A 16,857-nucleotide genomic window follows, 5' to 3' on the forward strand; every position below is an offset into this window, starting at 1 on the left:
ATTATCACACAACTTTAGTCCGTTGCTATAGTTATTAGCTATTGTGCTCAAGTTAGACTTTTGTATCCGTGCAAGGACAAAACTTCTTGTCTGAGGGGTGGCCTCAGCCGCAGATGTTATTTTTGTTTTAGCCCGCTAACAGCCAAGGACTTCAAGGACCTCAACGAAGATAAGATGACAGCACGCAGACGAAGCGGAGACAAGGCGAAAATCACAAGGCCCCCAGCACATTCCGTCACGTATTGTGGGTACTGGACCTGCTTTGCATAATATATGTGACCACTCCTATTAGAGGCGGCCTCAGTGATGTTGACAGTGGAACTCCTGAATACATAGAGGGAGGCAGGAGCTGAACCTTAGAGCGTAGGGCGAGACTGTGACTAAGTGTGCAGCTCCATGCGTTCTCCTCATGAGCTAAACTGAACTCTGTCTCTGCATGGTTCCTTGCTTCTTGTCTGATTAATAGATGTCATCAGTGTTTGAACCTGACATTGACTTCGGTATCAGTTCAAATGTAAACGGTAGTGGTTAGATTTTAGCGAGGATAAGGCGGATAAGTGGTTTGTAGCAAAATATGTTTTATAATACGACACTACACACCATGAGGGCAGTGAAAGCTCGGTGATTAAAAAAAAAAAAAAAAACGCAATGAAATACCGACCTGCGCGTCAAACGTTATTCAACTTTTAATAAAACTAGAACGCCGCACAGAAAAGGAAAGACAAATGGTGGGGTGTTTTGCTCCCCAGAAAGGAGGATGAAGGGGAACATGTGCGACTGACAGGCTTGATAAAGTGAGAGATGAGAGGTGGGCGCGTGTTCAGGTCTGCACAATGGGGCCCGTGTAATTTGCTTTTGTTTAACCCTGCGCTGCGGGGTCTCCTGTTTTAATGGACTCGCCGATTAGTTTGCAGTCCGACATAATTGGCTAAGTGATAAAAGAATATTAGCGGTACCCTTATCGTGTCGCTACGTTTCACAGTTTGTCCTTTTTCGCGCTCTCTATCTCTCGCTGTACTCGGTCCTTTCCTAAAGCAGTCTAAAACACACAGTTAACCTCTGTGTCCTGTGGTCAACAATGGATTTCATTTCTATTACATTACTCTTGACAAAATCTATTTTTTTTTGCATTTGAGGCAATATCAATCAATCAATTAATCAATGTTTATTTATATAGCCCTAAATCACGAGTGTCTCAAAGGGCTGCACAAGCCACAACGACATCCTCGGTTCAGAGCCCACATAAGGGCAAGGAAAAACTCACAACCCTGTGGGACGTCGATGTGAATGACTATGAGAAACCTTGGAGAGGACCCCCCCTATAGGGGAGACCGGATGCAATGGACGTCGAGTGGGTCTAGCATAATATTGTGAAAGTCCAGTCCATAGTGGATCTAACATAATAGTGAGAGTCCAGTCCATAATGGGGCCAGCAGGAGACCATCCCGAGCAGAGACGGGTCAACAGCGCAGAGATGTCCCCAACCGATGCACAGGGGAGCGGTCCACCCCGGGTCCCGACTCTGGACAGCCAGCACTTCATCCATGGCCACTGGACCTGTGCCTCCCCCCTCCACAAGGGAGAGGGGGGCAGAGGAGAAAAGAAAAGAAACGGCAGATCAACTGGTCTAAAAGAGGGGTCTATTTAAAGGCTAGAGTATACAAATGAGTTTTAAGATGGGACTTAAATGCTTCTACTCAGGTAGCATCTCTAACTGTTACCGGGAGGGCATTCCATAGAATTGGAGCCCGAATATAAAAACGCTCTCTGGCCCGCAGACTTTTTTTGGGGCTCTGGGAATCACTAATAAGCCGGAGTTCTTTGAACGCAGATTTCTTGTCGGGACATATGGTACAATACAATCGGCAAGATAGGATGGAGCTAGACCGTGTAGTATTTTATACGGAAGTAGTACAACCGTATAGTTGCATCTTAAGTGCACAGGAAGCCAGTGCAGGTGAGCCAGTATAGGTATATATATATATATATATATAGGTATATATGTATATAGGTACATTATATAAAGGTGAGCCAGTATAGGTATATATATAGGTACATATGTATTTAGGTACATTATATAAAGGTATATACTGTAGATAATTTATGGATTTAAATTTTGTTTTCCTAATGCCCACAATGTCACGTGTTCAGTAGTTTGCATTAGACCCAAGCAGAAGACGGAAATGGTGTGTTATTGTTTGTGCTACGGCGCCATCTTTTGAATGAGTGCGCTCCATGCAGGTATTACGGGTTGAAAATCTACTTCCTGCTTTAATGTCGTAAACGGAAATTAAGTGTCTGTAGCGTTTTTCCTCGAAAGGAATCTTCATTTTGCAATGTTTGTAAGTTTTACAATATAACTAAAACAATTCGTAGTTACTAAACCGTCCCATGTGTGATGTCTGTAGGAGTGTGTCAGAATAATTATATTGAAGTTATCACACAACTTTGTTTCCATGAGTTCCCCGGCAAAGGACAAAAGCTGTCTTTGATCTTACCAAGCAAAAGGCTTCTAAAACTCCACTGTGTAGGATGGGAAGTGACATGAAGGTGTCGGTTTCTTTGATGTATTGTAATCCACAGGAAGATTTTGTCTTGACCGGAGATCTACAAAGCGGAGAGGAAGCAGAACCTGACCCCCCTCCAGGCAAATTTTCTCTTGACTGTTTTGTAACCAAAGGCGATGGCTGTTTACGACCCCCCTTCCTTTGAAAACAGCTGTTGCCATGTAATCAGGAAAAGTCCAAATAAAAGAGGAGCCGTACAATCTTCCGTCAGAGCGTGGTGGGACACTGTGCAAGGGTACAGGTCTACACGTTTCTCCTCATTGAGCCAAATTTAATTCTGTCTCTGTTTAATTCCTTGCTTCTTTGTCTGTTGAATAGATGTCATCAGTGTTTGAACCTGACAGAGTGTTTTCATGCATATTTGTACCAATGTATTGAAGCTAGCGTCGTGAGCATTAGCTAGTATGCTAACACATTTATGAGTGTCTGTGTTAGTATTATTAACTTACATTCTTTTTGTACTGTTTCAGTTTTACAAATTCTTCGATATATTTGTCAAAACGTCACCGTGGAGTTATTAAGTCTGTTTGATCATTCTTCATCTCCATCAACAGCCCAAAATAAGATACCGTAAATTCCGGACTAAAACTGCTACTTTTTTCCTGGATTTTGAACCCTGCAGTTTATAAAACGGAGCGGCTTATTCATGGTTTTTAATTTTTTTTTGCTAATGCACAAAATGTCGTGTATTCAGTCGTTTGCATCAAATCCAAGCAGAAGACGGAAATGTTGTGTTATTGTTTGTGCTGTGGCTCCATCTTTTGAATGAGTTCGCTCCATGCAGGTATTACGGGTTGAAAATCTACTTCCTGTTTTGATGTCGTAAACCGAATTTAAGTGTCCGTAGCATTTTTGCTCGAAATGACTCTTCATTTTGCAATGTTTGTACGTTTTACAATATATCTAAAACAATTCTTACTTACTAAACCATCCCATGTGTGATGTCTGTTGGAGTTTTGAGAATGACATATTTTTAAGTGTTATTTTTAATCCATTGTCATGTTTAAAGCAGCTAGTGTTTTCCTATGTAGCGTGTCTTCTCGTGATATCTGTGCTTGTATCTTATGTCCGCTAGTAAACTCTGTGTTTCACCTTGAAGGCCCTGCAATGTCTATCAAGAGTATAATGTACTCCCTTTTTGTGGAGGAGACCTTATCAGTTTAGAACAATAAGGCTGTATTTCTTTCTGGGCGGTAGGGGGCTGTTTTCATACTAAGTAAGCTGACTCTTTCCATTTGATTTTCAGACCGCTTCTTGATGCTGCTATTACCGCATTTGTAAGGACTGGACTCCTAAAAATTTAATAAAACTTGGTAATATTGCTATTCTGTCTTGATGGTCCTTCTTACTCAACATATATGTCATCCGAAATAACTTGGGATTGACCAGTGTGTTTTATTTCCTGAGAGAAAGACTGGTCAGACGCAACGGAGTGCTTTCGTGCATATTTGTACCGATGTAATAAAGCTAGCGTCGCAAGCATTAGGTAGTATGCTAACACGTTTACGAATGTCTGTGTTAGTATTATTAACTTACAATGGCATTCTTTTTGTACTGTTCCAGTTTCACAAATTATTCAATAAATTTGTCAAAAACGTGGAGTTATTGAGTCCGTTTAGTTGATTGGAGAGCTAGCTTCCGCGGCTAGTGGGTCCATGACGATGACTTCTCTTTTGTTTGGTCAGCCGTTTTACTGCCGTGTTACAGGCACCGTTTGGAAACAATTAAGGGATGTTAATAAACATTTACAAAATATTTCTATGTAAAAACCTAATTTCACAACGCATATACAGTATCTTCGGCTATTTTATGGAAAATATTTTTTTCTTCTAAAATTCAGTGGGTGCGGCTTATATCCCTGTGCGCTCTATAGTCGGGAAAATAGGGTATTTTGTCTCCATGTCTCCCAAGTGCAGTGTGAACATTCCAAAACAAATATCTGGCACTTGGTTTTATCTGCATTCCTAATTGGGAGTTAATTTTAAGCAACGTAATAGGATGGTTTGGAGTGAATTGGCTATGATGTAATGGGATTTAGGTCATAATGGGAAAAAAGCTCTGTAAATTAGCATAACCAATGTAATGCTCTGATATCCATGCAAATATGCTTTTTGTTCATAAATGAAGTTATTAGCGGGGTACACCCTGGACAAGTCGCCACCACAGATAGACAACATTTTGTAATATTAGACTACAGTGGTAGATCGGGATTAAAGTGAATCAGCTTACAAGTTGTTTGTGATATGTGCTATTTTGTTTGCTTTACGTTGCATATCACAGCAAGTTTGCATCATGCTGAAGCAGAATGACTTGATAATGCCAGCAAAGGACGTTTAATTAATATCTAAATCAGGGGTGTACAAACTGCAGCCTTCCCGGTAAGGTCTATTCAGGTGTACTGGAGAGGAGGCTACGCCAGATAGTCGAACCTCGGATTTAGGAGGAACAGTGTGGTTTTCGTCATGGTCGTGGAACTGTGGACCAGTTCAATACTCTTGGCAGGGTCCTTGAGGGTGCATGGGAGTTTGCCCAACCAGTCTACATGTGCTTTGTGGACTTGGAGAAGGCATTCGACCGTGTGGGGAGTGATCAGAGAGTATGGGGTAACGGACTGTCTGATTGTGGTGGTCCGCTCCCTGTATGATCAGTCAGAGCTTGGTCCGCATTGCCGGCAGTAAGTCGGACCCGTTTCCAGTGAGGGTTGGACTCCGCCAAGGCTGCCCCCCTTTGTCACTGATTCTGTTTATAACTTTTAGGATTAGGTCTCTGCTTTTTGCAGATGATGTGGTCCTGATGGCTTCATCTGACCAAGATCTTCAGCTCTCACTGGATCGGTTCGCAGCCGAGTGTGAAGCGACTGGCACTTCCAAGTCCATGGTTCTCGCCCAGAAAAGGGTGGAGTACCATTTCCGGGTTGGGGAGGAGATATTGCCCCAAGTGGAGGAGTTCAAGTACCTCAAAGTCTTGTTCACGAGCGAGGGAAGAGTGGATCGCGGCGTATTCAGTAATGCGGACGCTGTATCGATCCGTTGTGGTGAAGAAGGAGCTGAGCCGGAAGGCAAAGCTCTCAATTTACCGGTCGATCTACGTTCCCATCCTCACCTATGGTCATGAGCTTTGAGTTATGACCGAAAGGAAAAGATTGCGGGTACAAGCGGCTGAAATGAGCTTCCTCCGCCGGGTGGCGGGTCTCTCCCTTAGAGATAGGGTGAGAAGCTCTGTCATCCGGGAGGAGCTCAAAGTAAAGCCGCTGCTCCTCCACATCGAGAGGAGCCAGATGAGGTGGTTCGGGCATCTGGTCAGGATGACACCTGAACGCCTCCCTCGGGAGGTGTTTCGGGCACGTCCAACCGGTAGGAGGTGACGGGGAAGACCCAGGACACGTTGGGAAGACTATGTCTCCCGGCTGGCCTGGGAACGCCTCGGGATCCCCAGGGAGGAGCTGGACGAAGTGGCTGGGGAGATGGAAGTCTGGGCTTCCCTGCTTAGGCTGCTGCCCCCGCAACCCAACCTCGGATAAGCGGAAGAAGATGGATGGATGGATGGATGGATGGATGGATGGATGGATATATATATATATATATATATATATATATATATATATATATATATATATATATATATATATATATATATATATATATATTTTATTTATTATTTTATTTATATATATATATATATATATATATATATATATATATATATATATATATATATATATATATATATATATATATATATTTTATATATATATATATATATAATATATATATATATATATATATATATATATATATATATATATATATATATATATATATATATATATATATTATATATATATATATATATATTTTTTTATATATATATATATATATATATATATATATATATATATATATATATATATATATATATATATATATATATATATATAGATAGCTATAACAGCCCCCAGGAGACATTTTTTCTCTAAATGTGGCCTCCCCGAGTCAAAATAATTGCCCAGGCCTGACATATAAGCTCCATAGTCATTGTTCTTGTTTGGCCACTAAAACCTATTCCGAGCTTTGGCGGTAATGCCTTCATTTCGACTAAATGGTCACATGCTCACATTTACAATACATTCTAATTTTAGTTAAACACCTCACGTTGGCCTCCAAAATAATAATTATTTATTTGACGGAGTGAATAAGATAAGATTCACATGGTATTTTGTGCACAACAATGGTTTTATCAATTGGGAGATATGCTTAAAAACGAGTGTGGCATTTATATGTACAAATCCACATTTAGATCAATAGAAATGACTTATTGCCATTATCACAGGCTCTGGGTTGTTTTTTTTACTCATATGTAAATGCTATATATGCATTTAAATCACCGGTTCTCTGACAGAACTACAAGCGAATGAATAGTCGAGAGGTTAAGCAGGTGCGAAACAACAAAAAGCAAGCTGTCACTCAAACAAAATGTCTCAAGCTACAAAGTAAGCATTAAAAACATGGTTGGCACATTTAAGCGTGATGGCAGGTGTCTTTCATCCTGCGGTGACTCCAGTGATGTCTGCTAAGAACTCCAACCTATGCACTAAACGCGTCAAGTGCGGCTCTTTGAAGGCCGTGCCGCAGCTGCATAAATATATGCATACACGCCGACACACAAACACACACGTGCAAACACGCCGCCTATTTATAGTCGCGCTAAGGAGGTAGTTACCGCCCCGGAACGCCATTTCTCAGACAACCCGGTTTCACACTTTTTTTTTCCAATTTAAACTGCGTATGCATTACCGGCTGTCAAGAACAAGTGTAGGTTGCTTATTGTTTTTATTGGATAGTAGTCCGTTTATTTCAATTCTTATGTTTTATCTTTATTACTTCAATCAATCAATCAATGTTTATTTATGTAGCCCTAAATCACAAGTGTCTCAAAGGGCTGCACAAGCCACAACGACATCCTCGGTTCAGAGCCCCCCCCCCCCCCCCCCCCCCTCTAGGGGAGACCGGATGCAATGGACGTCGAGTGGGTCTAGCATAATATTGTAAAAAGTCCATAGTGGATCTAACATAATAGTGAGAGTCCAGTCCATAGTGGGACCAGCAGGAGAGATGTCCCCAATCGATGCACAGGCGAGCGGTCCACCCCGGGTCCCGACTCTGGACAGCCAGCACTTCATCCATGGCCACCGGACCTGTGCCCGCCCTTCCACAAGGGAGAGGGGGGCAGAGCAGAAAAGAAAAGAAACGGCAGATCAACTGGTCTAAAAAGGGGGTCTATTTAAAGGCTAGAGTATACAAATGAGTTTTAAGATGGGACTTAAATGCTTCTACTGAGGTAGCATCTCTCGTCCCTTAGAAACAGCTGTGGCCGTGTGGTCAGGGAAGGTCCAAATAAAAGAAGGAGGCGCGCAATCTTTTGGCAGAGCGTGCTGAGAGACTGTGCAAGAGTACAGACCAGACGTTTCTCCTCAAATTGAGCCAAATTGAATTATGTCTCTGTTTAATTGTTTGCTTCTTGTCTTGTTTAATAAATGTCATCAGTGTTTGAACCTGACAATAAATTTAAAAAAAACAAAAGAAGATGTTGTGATGCTAGGACTGCTTATTGTTTTTATTGCATAGTGGTCTGTTTATTTCAATTCTTATTTTGTATCTTTATTACTTCTTGTGTGATTTATTTGTATTCCATATTTGTTTCCACTACCGCACCTTAAGTTGGAGTCCTTAATCTCGTTATATGCAAATATAATGACAATAAAGTCCTTTCTGTTCTATTCTATTCTTCTACATGTAAAGCGACTTTGGGTACTTAAAAAAGAGCTATATAAATCCCAGGTATTATTATTATTATTATTATTGTACTTGTTATCATTACAGTGGATGTTAGGTGTAGATCCACCATTGGCGTTTGTTTACATTTTGACTCCGGTGATCTACGGTGTGTAGTGAGGCGGTATGGTACCGACTATGATTCATTCAGGTGCTGAGAGCTGAGGCCATCTGGTAAAAAAAAAGGTAGTCTTATGCCTATCCATCAAACAAATCAGTAAATACTTTAAAACCCAACAAATGTTGAAGTCCGAATGCTGTCTGACACATTTTGGGTCTCCGGGTTGTATCATGCCTCGTTGTTACAGACTGACTGTAAAATCCAACAGCACAAATGACAAAAAAAGTTAGTTTTTTTTACAAAATACAGTCCCGTCCTTTTCAGCTGTGCCTTTGTCTGTTTAGCTGGTATTGTCTGACTTGAAGAGGAAATTTTCCTGAGTTTATAAACATATTATAAATGTTAGAATCATTTTATCTAAGTTATCACAAAAACTTTGTGTTGAAATGAGTTCCCAGCGAGAAGCAAAAACATGTCTTTGAACCTACCACGAAGAAGGCTTGTAAAACGTCACTGTGTAGGGGGGAAGCAACATGAAGGTGTTCTGTTTTCTTTCATGTATTGTAATCAACAGAAAAATATTGTTTCAACCCAAGGACTACAAAGCGGAAAGAAGGCAGGATCTGCCCAATTTCCTGACGACCTCTTTTTCAACTGTTTTACGAGCCTCTTTTTGAACTTTTTTACGACCTCTTTTTTGAACTGACCTTTTCTGTGCACTGTTTACGACCCTCGTCCCTTAGAAACAGCTGTGGCCATGTGGTCAGGGAAGGTCCAAATAAAAGAAGGAGGCGCGCAATCATTTGGCAGAGCGTGCCGAGAGACTGTCCAAGAGTACAGACCAGACGTTTCTCCTCAAATTGAGCCAAATTGAATTACGTCTCTGTTTAATTCTTTGCTTCTTGTCTTGTTTAATAAATGTCATCAGTGTTTGAACCTGACAATAAATTAAAGAAAAAACAAAAGAAGATGTGATGCTAAAAAAATATCAACGTAATCATAGTAGCATCGACTAGATGCGCTCTTATAATAATTCAACCCTATACAATATCCTACCCTAATACCCTACTGTGCAATATTACCCTTTGAGTCCGACCCTGATTGTTATTACTTTATTACTCCGGTACTCTTGTTTTGTTCTGTATATTGTACATTATTTTGTATATTGTTCTATATATTGTACATTATTTTGTATATTGTATTGTATATTGTACAGGATTGCTTATTGTTTTTATTGGATAGTAGTCTGCTAAAAAATATCGACGTAATCATAGTAGCATCGACTAGATGCGCTCTTATAATAATTCACCCCTATACAATATCCTACCCTAATACCCTACTGTGCAATATTACCCTTTGAGTCCGACCCTGATTGTTATTACTTTATTACTCCGGTACTCTTGTTTTGTTCTGTATATTGTACATTATTTTGTATATTGTACAGGATTGCTTATTGTTTTTATTGGATAGTAGTCTGTTTATTTCAATTGTTATTTTTTATCTTTATTACTTCCTGTGTGATTTATTTTTATTCCATATTTGTTTCCACTACCGCACCTTAAATTGGAGTCCTTAATCTTGTTATATGCAAATATAATGACAATAAAGTCCATTCTATGATATTCTATTCTCTTGTACTCGGTATCATTACAGTGGATGTTAGGTGTGGATCCACCAATGGCGTTTGTTTACATTTTGACGCCGGTGAGCTACGGTGTGTAGTGAGGCGGTATGGTACCGAATATGATTCATTCAGGTGCTGAGAGATGAGAAACCCAACAAATGTTGAAGTCCGAATGCTGTCTGACACATTTTGGGTCTCCGGGTTGTATCATGCCTCGTTGTTACAGACTGACTGTACAATCCAACAGCACAAATGACAAAAAATAATAATTCCAGCTGGAGTCGTGTTCATCTTTCATTATCACGTTTCTTTTTTACAAAATACAGTCCCGCCCGTCCTTTTTCAGCTGTGCCTTTGTCTGTTTATAAGCTGGTATTGTCTGGCTTGAAGAGGAAATTTGACATCCGTTGATCCCAGAATTACTTCTACGGCCTTACAAAAACGACGTAGCCCGACTTCTGCATTAAAACCGGCTGAAAGGAAACGGAATCATATCGGTGCGGCGCAGCAAAGTGGGTTATTCAACGGTAAAAAAAGAGGGACTGAAAAGGAACAAGAGCCAGATTCATTGCTTCTACCGGGCAGAGCTAATTCCACTTGTTCGAAAGGGAAGAAAGGAGACGAGAAGTCTGTCAATGGGACTGATGGGTTCAGTTCCATCTTATAGCTCGCGCTGGACATGTACAGCAGGGATTTATCCTGATAATAATAGCTTCAAACGGTGGAAAAGGCACAGCGTGCAGCTGCAGAATTGGCCATAAGCCGACAGTCAAGAATTAGAAGTCCAGCATAGTCTTCTCATTAAAAAGACGGAGGAGAACCATAGGTAGGAATGAAGTGAGGTTCATCCATGCGGTCTCCGATGAGGGCACTTGAGGAGCGTATTACCATGCCTCCAAGCCTGGGTTTTCGAAGGTGGCTAGACAGGCTCCACAACAGCAAACATAATTAAGACCCAGTTGAATAGACAAGAGCGAGGATTCATCAAATGCGGGCAAAAAAAAAATAAGGTAAAAATTCAGCCGATAGAACGTGAAACGAAGAAGGTCAACTGTTGACGCTCGGGTGGAATGTGGCGGCTCGATGGGAGGAACGTCACGGAATAATTTAGAGGAAGCCGGAAAAATGTTCAAGAATGTTAAGAGCAACATATTAAAGAATAAATATGTGAGAAAAACTATACTATATATTTATATTTTAGGTGCAATCACAAGACTGAGTGGCACATCTGAGTTTCAGCCATGAGGCTACTGTTTATTTACAAATCCCAAAGCCAGTGAAGTTGGCATATTGTTTAAATGGTAAATAAAAACAGAATACAATGATTTGCAAATACTTTTCAACTTATATTCAATTGAATAGACTGCAAAGACAAGATATTTAATGTTCGAAATGATAAACTTTAATGGCAGCAACACATTGCAAAAAAGTTGTCACAGGGGCATTTTTACCACTGTGTTACATGGCCTTTCCTTTTAACAACACTCAGTAAACGTTTGGGAATTGAGCAGACCAATTTTTAAGCTTTTCAGGTGGAATTATTTCCCATTCTTGCTTGATGTACAGCTTAAGTTGTTCAACAGTCCGGGGGTCTCCGTTGTGGTATTTTAGGCTTCATAATGCGCCACACATTTTCAATGGGAGACAGGTCTGGACTACAGGCAGGCCAGTCTAGTACCCGCACGCTTTTACTATGAAGCCACGTTGATGTAACACGTGGCTTGGCATTGTCTTGCTGAAATAAGCAGGGGCGTCCATGGTAACGTTGCTTGGATGGCAACATATGTTGCTCCAAAAAACCTGTATGTACCTTTCAGCATTAATGGTGCCTTCATGGATGTGTAAGTTACCCATGCCTTGGGAACTAATACACCCCCATACCATCACAGATGCTGGCTTTTCAACTTTGCGCCAATGACAATCCGGATGGCTCTTTTCCTCTTTGGTCCGGAGGACACGACGTCCACAGTTTCCAAAAACTATTTGATATGTGGACTCGTCAGACCACAGAACACTTTTCCACTTTGTATCAGTCCATCTTGGATGAGCTCAGGCTCAGCGAAGCCGACGGCGTTTCTGGGTGTTGTTGATCAACGGTTTTCGCCTTGCATAGGAGAGTTTTAACTTGCACTTACAGATGTAGCGACCAACTGTAGTTACTGACAGTGGGTTTCTGAAGTGTTCCTGAGCCCATGTGGTGATATCCTTTACACACTGATGTCACTTGTTGATGCAGTGCAGCCTGAGGGATCGAAGGTCACGGGCTTAGCTGCTTACGTGCAGGGATTTCTCCAGATTCTCTGAACCCTTTGATGATATTACGTACCGTAGATGGTGAAATCCCCAAATTCCTTGCAATAGCTGGTTGAGAAAAGTTTTTCTTAAACTGTTCAACAATTTGCTCACGCATTTGTTGACAAAGTGGTGACCCTCGCCCCATCCTTGTTTGTGAATGACTGAGCATTTCATGGAATCTACTTTTATACCCAATCATGGCACCCACCTGTTCCCAATTTGCCTAGTCACCTGTGGGATGTTCCATATAAGTGTTTGATGAGCATTCCTCAACTTTATCAGTATATATTGCCACCTTTCCCAACTTCTTTGTCACGTGTTCCTGGCATCAAATTCTAAAGTTAATGATTATTTGAAAAAAAAAAATGTTTTATCAGTTTGAACATCAAATATGTTGTCTTTGTAGCATATTCAACTGAATATGGGTTGAAAATGATTTGCAAATCATTGTATTCCGTTTATATTTGCATCTAACACAATTCCCCAACTCATATGGAAACGGGGTTTGTAAATACCGCGCGGTACAGTATGTCCGTGTGCGGTTTGTCGATTTGAATCCAACTTACCTGCATGGCATGCCATGAGCTCGCACCCACCCGTCCTGACTGTGTCGTTATTAAAACGATGTGACTTGAAGGGCGGCGAAGTGCACTGAAGCAGAGTCGTGTCAGTACTCGCATGAAATGACAGCAATGCCATGTTTTAAAAAATCCCCCGCAGTCAAGTATTAAGATAGATGGAGGGGGGAGACGACTACTTTGAATAATTATTCCAATGAGACTTTTTATAACAACCAGGGTTAAAAATACTTTAAGTGCTGTCACGATACTCGTTCACATCAATGTTGATGTTTTGATGGATGCCGTCAAATTACTTCTGTTCCTCAAAGCAATGTGCAATTTGACACATTTTCAAAATAATATGTTCCTATAGAGAATAACTAGTGTTTGGAATGATTTGTTCCAAACTTTCAAAAGTGTCAAATAAGTGAGTCAAATAAGTAAGGTGACACGTGTAATATAATATACATTGATGAATATACCCCGGTTTGCATAATTCCAGGGCTAACTCGATACCTTTATAATCATATTGTCGCAGTCAGAGGCTAACATTGTACTTTGCTAGGAGTTATTCCTTGAATTCAATAGTGTTTCTCGCCTTTCTTTACCAAAGTGCTGACACTCGCAACTTTTTTTGGCCCCGCGGTGGATTATTTTGCGATCGTCCTCACTAAAAGTACAGCGACTGAGTCAACAAGGTGTGGAATTATTTGTTTGCGCACTCAAATCGCGGGTAACCAGGTAACAGAAAACCATTGTTTATCTTAGTTAATTGGCAAATAAATTAATTGGCAAATAAATAAAATAAAATAAATTATAAATCAAATATTGTCATAGCTATAGCATTAAAAAAAATGTATTATGACATTCTAAATATATATTTTTAACATAATGAGAGCCTTCTAGACATGGGATAACACCAACATGGTCACTTTTACACTCTTTTAATCCAAATACATATTTATATAAATACATACACTACCGTTCAAAAGTTTGGGGTCACCCAAACAATTTTGTGGAATGGCCTTCATTTGTAAGAACAAGAATAGACTGTCGAGTTTCAGATGAAAGTTCTCTTTTTCTGGCCATTTTGAGCGTTTAATTGACCCCACAAATGTGATGCTCCAGAAACTCAATCTGCTCAAAGGAAGGTCAGTTTTGTAGCTTCTGTAACGAGCTAAACTGTTTTCAGATGTGTGAACATGATTGCACCAGGGTTTTCTAATCATCAATTAGCCTTCTAAGCCAATGAGCAAACACATTGTACCATTAGAACACTGGAGTGATAGTTGCTGGTAATGGGCCTCTATACACCTATGTAGATATTGCACCAAAAACCAGACATTTGCAGATAAAATAGTCATTTACCACATTAGCAATGTATAGAGTGTATTTCTTTAAAGTTAAGACTAGTTTAAAGTTATCTTCATTGAAAAGTACAGTGCTTTTCCTTAAAAAATAAGGACATTTCATGGTGACCCCAAACTTTTGAACGGTAGTGTATATATGTATATATATATATATATATATATATATATATATATATATATATATATATATATATAAATATATATATATATATATATATATATATATATATATATATATATATATATATATATATATATATATATATATATATATATATATATATATATATATATATATATTTTTTGTATATATATATATATATATATATATATATATATATATTTTATATATATATATATATATATTTTATATTTTATATATATATATATATATATATATATATATATATATATATATATAAATATATATATATATATATATATATATATATATATATATATATATATATATATATATATATATATATATATATATATATATATATATATATATATATATATATATATATATATATACTCAACTTTAAAAGAAACCTATGAAAAGTGGTGCAGCAAACCCAGTGTACTTGCTACACTCAGTTTTAATCCACAATGTTAATAAATAAATAAATGATAAATGGGTTATACTTGTATAGCGCTTTTCTACCTTCAGGGTACTCAAAGCGCTTTAACATAATTAATAATTAATTAATTAACATAACATAAATAACACCCATTCACACACTGATGGCGGGAGCTGCCATGCAAGGCGCTAACCAGCACCCATCAGGAGCAAGGGTGAAGTGTCTTGCCCAAGGACACAACGGACGTGACTAGGATGGTAGAAGGTGGGGATTGAACCCCAGTAACCAGCAACCCTCCGATTGCTGACACGGCCACTCTACCAACTTCGCCACGCCATACAAACAGAACTAGTGAGCTTGTGCAAAACTCAATGTGTTTAGCTATTTAAATTGCATTGTGTTGCGAGTTCACACTTCACAAATTAACTGAATTCACAATGCCGGCTGAATAATTGTGCATGCATATATTTTTCCATTTTTGCATGTGTTCAGACAGCGTGATTTGACGCGACTCTCACGGCTTGTTCTCTGTATTGAATTATTTATCGAACAGAGGGATTTATTAGTTTTGCTGGCGACACATTAGCATTAATTGAATTCAGACCAGACACCTTTGGAGGTCAGGACTAAATGATTCAATCAATGCTAGACGACTGTGCATTTGGCCCCTTTTACACATTCAGATCCATACGAGTCTTTGGTTACAGTAGAGAAATTCACCATTATTTCTTTCTTACGACGTTGTTTTTAAGGATTACGATGCATTATTGTAATGACCTTTTGGGGAGAAAAAAACCCCCTGTTAGGCTCTACTTTTCAGGATTTCTTCTGCACTGCAAAAACTGAAATCTAAGTAAGATTAAATATCTCAAATAAGGGTGATATTTACTTATTTTCTGTCTGATAAGATAATTATTCTCACTAAGCAGATTTCATGTTAGAGTGTTTTACTTGTTTTAAGTGTTTTGGTCCTAAATGATCTCAGTAAGATATTACAGCTTGTAGCTGAGATGTTATGAGCTATATTGAGTAAAACATGCTTGAAACTAGAATATCAACCGTTGCAAAGCTGTGTCATCAACACTCACAAGAATAAAACTACTTTTTTAAAGTAATAATTTCTTATTTCAAGCATGGAAAAAAAAAATCATGACTTTGACACAATTGTGTCTCATATTAAAACAGATGACAAATTTGCTGTTTTATTTTCAATGAAACAATAGAAAACACGTACTCATAAAGTAGTACAGTTGGCACAGTACAGTAAACTGACAGTTAATATTTAAACATTTAACATGTGACATTTCTAACAATTTTGAACGTAAATAGTTCATGCACATTCAGATAAATTCCTCAAAATTACAATTTAAAAAATGTTGGCTGGGGGCCGGGCTGTATATATGCACACTAATTGACTGAAAGAGCATGCACTTGGCGCGATGATGTCATGTTATCCATGGAAAAATCCATTTTTAGACCATATGATTTGCCTGAGCGGCTAGGAGACCCCGAGAGTAACAAGCGCTTGCCGATAACTTATATATCAGTGATGAAATCTTAACATTGCAACACATGCCAATACGGCCGGGTTAGATTAGTAAAGGGCAATTTTAAATTTCCCGCAAAATATCCTGCTGAAAACGTCTATGTATTATGACGTTTGCGCGTGACGTCACGGATTGTAGCGGACATTTTGGGACAGCATTGTGGCCAGCTGTTAAGTCGTCTGTTTTCATCGCAAAATTCCACAGTATTCTGGACATCTGTGTTGGTGAATCTTTTGCAATTTGTTTAATGAACAATGGAGATATCAAAGAAGAAAGCTGTAGGTGGGAAGCGGTGTGTTAGCGGCTGGCTGCAGCAACACAAACACGTAGCGGCTACGTCGTAGTCGGTGTTTCATTGTTTACATTCCCGAACGATGACAGTCAAGCTTTACCATTGGCCTGTGGAGAACTGGGACAA

Source organism: Entelurus aequoreus, linkage group LG13 (assembly GCF_033978785.1).
Source record: "Entelurus aequoreus isolate RoL-2023_Sb linkage group LG13, RoL_Eaeq_v1.1, whole genome shotgun sequence".
NCBI lineage: Eukaryota > Metazoa > Chordata > Actinopteri > Syngnathiformes > Syngnathidae > Entelurus > Entelurus aequoreus.